Below are 9908 nucleotides of genomic sequence, written 5' to 3' on the forward strand. Positions count from 1 at the left end.
CTCTGCTCTGGTTTGGGATGCCGTTCCGAGCCACGCTCCACCAGAAGTGGTTCTGAAAAACCCTCCTCCTCCTCCTCAGAGCGCCGCTTTCACAGATAACACCCAACCGAGGAAAGTGGCTCCAGTGTTTCCAAATCCTTTGACCTTCCGTCTCAGTGAGAGCCAGACGTGCACATGGATCTTCTCAGCAGGGTTTGACGTGAAGAAATCAGAACTCAGGCGGTCATTTGGCCGAATCCTCTGATTTAGGTGATTGTGTCTTATTGTAGTTGGAGGGAATCCTGCATTCTGTGCTGGTATTACATGAGAGAATATCACACAGATTCATTAGATTGGACTTGAACAAAGGAGTTTGCTGTCTAATTTTTCAGTGTTTTAATTTCTCCCGTTGATTCAGTGTTCGGACACATTTGACGTCATTTGGTTTTCCTGGTTAGACATAAAACAAACGTGTTGATTTTAATAAAAAAAAAAAAAAATCAAATATAGAGGGATGCTGTGACTCGCATGTGATAAAGTCAAGACGGGTAATTCTATCCGGCCCTCCAGATCATTTTATTTTATTGCTATTAATGGCTCAATGTTATCTTGCACTTATTTTTGACTTGTATAATTTTGAAAAAATATATTTTTATAGAGTAAAATATTGAAAGTTATTTAAGGTTTAGGTTGATTTATTCTGGAATAATATTCCTGCATTTTTATTATTCATAATTGTGTAACAAAGTTACAGTTTCAGAGTTTTAAAAATGTAGTTTTAGAGTGTTCAATAAATGTTTATCCTGTTCCGGCTTCAACCTAAGATTTGTTTTGGGTTTTGCGCTCTTGTGTGATTGAGTTCGACTCCCTGCTGTAACTCTAGTGTACACTGATGGTAGATAACACATAAAAAGAGAAAAAGTGGAGTCTGAAACTCAAACACAGTCCTGATATCATCAGATTTTTGGATTCAGAAAAAGGTTTTTATGGTCGGACGTTGGAATCTACCGCTGACCCTGACTGTGGCTCTGAAAGACGCAGGCGGCAGCAGCAGATGGACTCTCACCGCGGCCAACAGATCCAAGGCCAAGAGCTGGAGGTTCTGGACCTCAAAAACACAAACATCCACACGGTTTCTATTTATGGCTGTGAAAGCGACGCTAAATGTCACATTTAGTAAATGGAAAAACTTGATTTGATCACGTTTCATGGAATACAACGTCTCTTCATTCAATTTTTAAAATCATCTTTTTAAAAAAAAAAATAAAATAAATCCTGCAGCCGTCCTGAACCAAAGGACCAAATGGATTCATTTGAGTGAAAATTTGACCCCCGCACACAGTCTAGAATTCACCCAAATCTGTTTGCATCTGTAATACCAGGTGGAAATTATTAGGGAACCAGCCCACTAAAAACAAAAAAATGACACACAGCAAGAGAAACCATAAAAGAAAATGAATGGGGAAAAAAAATCTCCTATGGAGATCAACAACAACAACATTAAAGTCAAAAACCACGTATGGGGAAAATTCAAAGGGAATTTTAATATAAAATAAGGGATGACCAGAGGCTGAATTTTATGGAAGTTTTTCAGTTTCATCAGACTTTGAATTTTTTAAATCTTTGAATTTTCTTTCTGATTTTTATTGAACCCTTGATTTTTAACGGCACAGAAGTCGTCTGTCAGACAGCAATGACCGATTTTATCTTTCATAAAGTAGAATCAATGACACCATATTACAAAAGTAAAGGGGACTTGACTGGAGATACCTAACTCCTCACTGTCACAATGTGCTCTTAGATTGACCAGTTAGTCTGATGGAAAACAGATCAAATTTGTTCCCATCACATTTCTTGGCCATCGAAAATCAAAGGGTTAAAAAAAAATGCAAAAAGAAAATTCAAGGTTTAAAAAAATCAGAATCTGATGGAACAGAAAAACTTCCATTAGTACCTCCTAAAATGTAAAGTCCTCCAAAGGATTTCAATCTATCACCTCCTACCTCCTCGAGCATAATTTAGAAGCTGCTTTGGGAAAAAATTCTGGTTTTAGAAGTTCTGGATTTTTAACAGCAAGAGTGGCATTCCTAATTTCCTCACGCATTTATTTGAACAAAATATTGTGAAAATGTAATACATGAATATTTGGCTCAAGCTGAATAAAATGATGTAACATACAATATGAACATATTAGGAATGTGGCCGTGGTTAACAAAAAGCGTCGGTTGCTAAGGAAATCTCAAAACGTACTTTTGCCGATTCTTCTAAGAATGACATAGACGTGTTTGTCATCCCCAGGGGAACAAAAAATTAAATGGTTGCTATGGAGATAAACCATTAGAAAAGCTGCAATTTAGTAAAAAAAAAATATTTTTTTGGTGGCGAGGGCAGGAAGCGCCTACGGGCCACACAACGCCGCTCAAGGCTTTAATTTCTTTTGGTCTCTAACTAAAGAAATTCAAAGTGAAATGTTATTTGTCATATACTGTACATACACAAAATAATATGCAGAGAAATGTTTCCCACGAATGTCTGACAGTAAGAGGAACAATTAAGATAAAAAGTTAGGTGACTGGGTAGAAAAGAATTTTAAATAATTAAATATGTAACAATCTAGCTAACTTGTTTTAATACTTTTCACTAAATGTCCCTAATTATATAAAAGCAGTTTTTCTTAACTTAACAAAATTAATTTTAGGAGGGATTTAATTTTTTTAAATGAAAAAAGAAAAAAAATTAAATTAAAATTAAATTAATGAAAAATAGTACATAAATAAATAAAATGGAAAAAAAGGAAAAAAAATCATGTATAAATAAATATAAAAAGAGGATTTTTAAATGAATGAATTTATTTTTACCATAAATGATTGGATTCAGTCTTTTGTAGTGATACCAGCCCTATAAATGAGTGATGTTCCTGTCCTCCATGTTATTCCTGACCGTGTTCAGACAGCATTGCATGTTTTTTTATTATACCAAATGCTTTAGTGCGATCAAAAAGACAGAAAGACCCCAAAGCTGTTGTTTCCACTTTGGACGTCACTTCATCGTCAAGAAAATGTGCAAACCTGAAGCATCAAACTCCTAAACGGCCTTTGAGCAGACAGCGCAGCGGCGTGCGCATCCAGAATGCTAATGCAGTAAAAGCAGGATCCATGACTGTAAATCAGTGATAAATAAGCAGCAGGAAAAGCGGCTGCAGGGAGTCTCGGAGGGTTCTCCGTGCATCCAGAGTTCCTCTTTGCCAAAGCCTGGGACATAATGAGAGGAGAAAAATTGGTCCCAACTCCGACCATCTGAAATTACAGAGTGCACGCTGCAGCTCAGCAGCCTCTCGTCATAAATAATGACGGTGGAAGGAATTCCTCCACGGGCGTAATGAAGTCTTTTTGCTCTGCAGTGTTTGTGTCAGCGAGCAGGATTCGTTTCCAGCAGGTTTTCATGGGATCCATGTTTGTCCGAACGGCTCCTGTCCTGACAGGGAAGCAGCAGACGTGGGTGCAGACAGGTGTGGAATATACGCTGAATATGAAAACTGTTCGGATGTTTTCATGCACATTTTCACCCGTTTCTTCACATTTGTTTCTGCCAGGAACATCTGGGAATAATTTAGAGCAATTTGAGGTCCTTTGTGCTCAAACACTGTGTGATTTGGCTGCTTTGTTTGGTAGAAACGCTGCATAATCATAACTGCACTGGTCCATCAAGTTTAATGTGTTAATAAGACTCTTCACCTTCAGTTGTTTAAAGGATAATTCTCCTTTTCTTGCTTTCTTTCCCTTTCAGATTACGTTTCTTTAAAATAAAACAACAGTTTTATTAAGTTTAATGATCTATAGATCGCATTTAAAAATATTTTAAAGAAGGTTTTGGAAAAACAGCTGCACAAAGTGATTACTTTTAATGTGTTGATCTGTTGAATAATCCCTTTGTACCAGCTGCCTTCATCATTTTTTTAAATACGACGAATTAACAGCAAAGAGGAAGAAATTAACTGCAGCATCTCTTTGATTTTTATGTTGCCAAACACATTTTTTTGTAATGTTTCATGTATCTTCAATAAAAAAAGGTAGAAATAAATAAACAAATCTGAAAGTTACTACTTCATCCATGAGTTTGTGATGTCTCCTCATTTCTGCATTGTGCTGATTAGGTTCAGTTTTGTGTTTTTAGCAAACAGATTTTAAAAGTTTAGTCAAACTTTTGACAAATGCAGACAGCAGAATATGCATGTCATTGTGAATCTCTTTTAAAGTATAAGAGAGTGTTTTCTTCTCCACCAAACTTGAGTGTTTATGATCCGTTTTGTCCACAAATATTGCCCTACAGTGTTTTGTTGACTATGGAAATGGCTCAAACATCTCTGTAACTCTAAACCAGGGGTCTCGGCCCCCGGGCCATTTGCGGCCCCCACCTTAATATGAAATTACCCAGTAATATCGTCTGCATGTCCATGCTTCTTTGATGGTAGCTTTGTATTGCTTTGTGATGTTTCAGCTTTATGCTTAAAACTTTGCATTTGATATTGTCGTTCGATGCTCGAGTCCTTAGCAATGACTGCTAGCGTCGTTAGCTCCAGTCGTTAGACAGAGCTGTCAGAAAAGTCCTTAGCAACAGCTGCTAGCCTCGTAAACTCTTGTAGTTAGCGCCTGTCATTGGACATAGCTGTCAGAAAAGTCTGTAGCAACAGTTGCTAGCGTCGTTAGCTCCTGTCGTTTCACAGGACATGCAGAAGATATTGCTCAGTAATACATAGACATAAACAAATGTTCAATAAAGTTGTTCAGTAGACATAGACAATAGACAGACATTGGACGTAAAAACATACTTTTGGCACAAAATGGAACCCCACTCGGCCCAGCCTCAGCCAGACTCCGCCTTCAGTGGCCCCAAGGGAAATGGAGTTTGAGAACCCTGGACTAATCCGATGAAGCAGGTGGATGGATACTTTATGTTAAGAGATCAAAGAAAACAATGTTATGTTTCTTCCAAGAAGCCACTTGGTTTTTACAATCTTCAACTTTTCAATAAGACCACTGGAAGACGTTTTCACATCAGAGTTATGACATCATGAAAGGAGCTATACCATGAAGAATCAACTTTCTGAGTTTTTAAGTGTACTATAATGTTCATTCCTCACTATAAACAACCCAAAGTGGTATGTTGTTCCATTCATGCATCTCTGAGTATTCCTCTAAAAACCTGCTCTCTGAGCACCAGCCCCTTCCAATCCACCAAAACATGCAGGTCCTCACATTGTGACATCACAAAGTGAGGAACAGCCCCATCCAGGAAGCTTCTACGCTGACAGCTCCGCCCCCAGGCTAAAACAAAAACACTTTCTCTTTCTAAAGATGATCTGCAGAACTCTTTCATTTTGTTTGCACAATATATTTATCAATTTTTTGCAAACGTTCAGATGTTTTCATTGGAGAATCGCAGACATGCTGCCGAGACGGTCCATTTTTTCAGTGGTGCTAGGACAAAAATATAAATATTAAAAATAAAATAATGCAACTATGGTCCAAAATATAAAGAAAACATCCAAAATAATTTAGATTAAAATAATAATTTACTTTACATAAATTTAGCGATATTGTTTAAGCCGTAAACTTTGACATTATCTGGACATAGATGAGGATTAATCTGCTTTGATAAAGAAAATTGATATTTAGAAATGTCTGACGGCTCTGAAATTTGACAGCATATTACAACAACATGGGCTCTACTAATGCTTGTTCTTCTGAGTATCAGAGAAAACGTATGACATCACAGATTATTTTGGTCATCATCCATCAGGCTCCTAGCTGAGAGTCCCTCACACTTTCAAGCTAACATTAGCGGTGCAACAACAATGGTGAGTAATCCATTTTAGATCCAGATTCCAGCTCAGAAGATGAAAACAAAGACGTTCATGGATCTATTTGTCTGTAAGTGGAGGCATCAGAATGGAGCGAGGAGGTTGTTTCCTGCCAAGAGCATTTTTTCATCTGCTCCTGATTCACAATGATTTGAATAAAGAAATACACAAATTTAGGATGAATTTCTCTTCTATATGTCTTCCATCACATGAAAAATATATCAAGAACTTGTTAAAAACACCAAAAACTACATTTCTTTGGATGTTTACAGTCCAAACTGCACATTTCTCTGTTGATCATCTTCAAACCTGGACGTTCTCTGTCTGACGTGTCAAACCAGAACATCCAAACAAACTTCTCCTAATGGAGCTGATGACACACATGACTGTGGTTCAATATTTTCTAGAAATCTGACAAAAATCGGTGCAACCTTTCATGAACACTAGCTCCCAGCTTAGTCGGATACAGGCAGGTTTTCACAACCTTCAACAAAGGTTATTTCTACTTTTATTTTTTAAAGAAGCAAAGCAGACCTCTACATGTGTTGTGGGAAAAATGACAGCAAATACAAAAAAGAAAAATCTTGTTATTCTGTGAAAATAAAAGTAAATTTTTAGCACATGGTCACCTGATAGCTCCCAAACCATCACATGTGGAAGAAAAAAACATCCACAGAACATTCTTTTGATGAAGTGAAGCAGCTGAACACAAATACTGACACATCTTTGTAGTATTTTGGGGTAAGGTGACCTTTTATCAAAAGTTATGCAGATAAATTCCCGCGATGCACAGAGAAGCAGCCAGTCTGCGAGTATGAAGTAGCTGGGAGACAGGAGGTGTTCTTGCATAAAGTGGTTATTGATCAATGAGGCCCAGCAGACGATGAGTAAACATTCATGTAAATGTATGTAAAATCAATGCAAATGCAACGTGCAGCTGGAAGGAAGCGGCTTATCTGATGTGTGTTTGCAGAAACGCTTCCAGAGGACGGAGAGTAACAGCTGTAATCACATCTCTCTGCAGCTCTGTGAACGCTTTAACGGACACTCACCATTATCTCTTAGAGGCGGAGCTTCACCGGCTTCCCAGTTTGTGCCGGGATGACAACAACTTCCCGACCTTCCCTCCTCAGAGGTCGTTTGTGTTAATGTTGATGTTTGTGAAGACTAAAAATAAGATACGATACAGATTAACGTTTGATTTTTTTTGTCTGGAAGAAAATACAAATAGTTACGAGCCTCTAAATGAATTTAGAAATAGATGGGATTATGTGACATTTATCAGGGATTATCTGATTACATTTAATCCAGGATGATTTGGGAATGGATCGAATAACCACACAGAGAGCAGAGACCGTGTCGTCCCCCAACTCTGATCGCAGCTCATGTGGAGGTAAAAGTGGGAGAAATCAGATAAATGCTCATTGGGAATACAATCTTAAATAAATCCTAGTTTATATGCTAGTAGTCCATCATCTGGTTTATTACAGAACGACGTAACTTCCTGTAAATTCAAAGATCCAAACCCAAAACAAAAGAGTTCCCCGCTCTGCTACTCGTGTAGCGCCGACGGTTGAGTTAGCTTTGCTAATCTGGGAGCTAATGCGTTTGTCGTACACGCTGTTCTATGTTCAGCGAGGAAGAAACAACGGTTGCCTTGGAGACGACCATCTGTCCCAAACGTTTCATTTACACAAGAACAAAGGTGCAGCTACATCAGATGATGAAGAATTTAGGTTTTCTGAGAGAAATCTAAACACGTCGATCAGGTAATGTTTGATTAGAGAAGTGCAGTTAAATTACAAGAGATTATTTATTTTACGGGTTAGTTCAAAGGTGTCAAACACACGGCCCGCGGGCCGTATCCGGCCCAGTCGTGAAGAGAAAAAAATATAAGGATGTTGGAACAAAAAAAAAAAAAGGTTCTAGCCGAGGAGTCTGTAAACTAGTGTCCAAAGAGTTGATTTTACAATTAATTGTTATTTTTGTTTTTCTTTTTTTTTTTTTTTTTTTTTTTTTAACTGTGAAAATCATTTGGTTGTCAACTTTTTACTTCTACTTAAATCATGTTATTTTTACCCTTCTTTTACAATTCATAAACCGGCTCTTTAGAGATTCGTAAAAATGAGCAGATCTTTAAATCTGTAAAAAAAATGTTCTTACCAAGAATTCTTAGATTAAGAAAAAACAACCTGGTCAGTAATTCATATTTTCTCAATTTAAGATTATTTTGCTATTAAAACACGTTCTTGGTATGATAGTTTTCTTGAAACACGAGTCTTTTTACTCTCTTAAGATTCTGGTTTTGCAGTGAGCTTGTATACAGTGACGCCTGTTTCTTCTTCTTCTCTTTCTTTGTAGTTTCGCCTGGTGGTTGTTCTTCACTTTTGTCTTTCACGTTGAGCCACACCAGTACATTTTGAAGGTGAATGCATCCAAACTAAGAGTTTTATCCGTCTTGATCAGATTGTAACTCAAACTCTGACCAGTGAAAGTCCGTGTGATGAGAGGGGCGAGATCACAAACTGAAGTTCTCCTCTAAGGAAGTCGGATTTAATCAAAGTTTCAGGCGTCGTTCAACACAAACTTCCATGTCGTCTTTTGTTACTTCTGGATCTCATCGACTGACGGGATGAGAAGACAAGAGCTTCAGCATCAGACTGAAGTCTCAGAGGACGAGGCTTCAGACAGAATATTTCTATTTGTAGAAACCCACTTTGACAACGGCAGCAAGTGTCACCACAGCAGAGGATCATCTGCACTGGAAAGGAAAAGACTGAAGGAGGACTGTATATCTGTGAGGATTGTCATATCCACAACTCACTTTACGCCCACTCAGAAAGTCTGAATCTGGTTTATCCAGGAAGGCTTGAAAACATGGAGACCAGGTGAAGCTTTTCCAAGCCGGAACTGTTTCTTCAAATGAGTTTCCAAATGAGAAGTTTAACCTTCATTAAACCTCATTATTGGTCAAGACGAGACCTTTTCAAAGTTTTAGTTCTGCTGCTAATTTGTTGCAGATTCTCCATCCTCTCAGGAAATTCCATCAATGAAACAATCAGCAGTAAAGATGACTGATGATGCAGAGACACGTCAGGTCCTGCAGGACCTCCGTCTGTTCTGAATTTACTGTAGCTGAATGAAAAGCAGCAAAGGTTGTGACTGTGACCCGCTGGAAGTTCCTCACATTCCATCTCTGTAGAGCAAAGTGTCAAACCTGCAGTTTAAGGGTGGAAATCTGAAACCTTCAGCGTCTTGCAAGATTTGGATCATCTTTCCGGAGCAGAACCTTGAACTTTTTTATTCAGATAGCATTGGCTCTCTCCATATATGGCGTGTTATCAAGCCAAAACGTTGCAGCATCAACACGTATTTACCAAAGGAAAATAAAGCCATGAGTGGCGTTGCATGGTCACTACCCGCCCTAACAGCCCACCTCTACACGCCACGGCCATCCCAGCCGCCCATCATTGACCCAACCTCATGTCCTGACTCCTCCCCCTTCTGCTTTCGTCAGGCTGCTCTGAGCTGCGTGTGATAGATTAATGTAAAATCTACTTTTTTCAAAATGCCGGCCTTACTGTTGGTTTTATCTCCGTAGCAACCATTTTATGTTTTGGTCACCTGGGGATACCGAACAGATCGACATAAGTATCAGAAGAATAGACAAAAGAAAGCTTTTGGATTTCCATAGCAACGGTGGTTATTTGCTGACCACGCCCACATTCCTATTATGTTCAACTCCTATGTTATGTTATTTTATTCAGCTCTGTTCAGGAATTAATATATTACATTTTCTGGAGAAAAAAAAATGTGTGAGTAACAGGTAAACACCACGTCTGTGAGCTCGCCACGTCCACGCCATTCAAAATAAACAACTTCTAATTGCAACATTTTTTTCCCAATCTACTTAACCATGATGACCGAAAGGTTAGGAGATGGTTGAAGAGATCCCTAGGACAAGTTGTTTATTTGGAGCTGGTACTAGAGTTTTTTTTTATTATTTGTTTTTGGAAAATTCAAGATGGCGGCCTCTTCCTGAGATCAAAGGTCACTGAAACTCCAGGGG

This window comes from Oryzias melastigma, linkage group LG6 (genome assembly GCF_002922805.2).
Source record: "Oryzias melastigma strain HK-1 linkage group LG6, ASM292280v2, whole genome shotgun sequence".
Taxonomy (NCBI): Eukaryota; Metazoa; Chordata; class Actinopteri; order Beloniformes; family Adrianichthyidae; genus Oryzias; species Oryzias melastigma.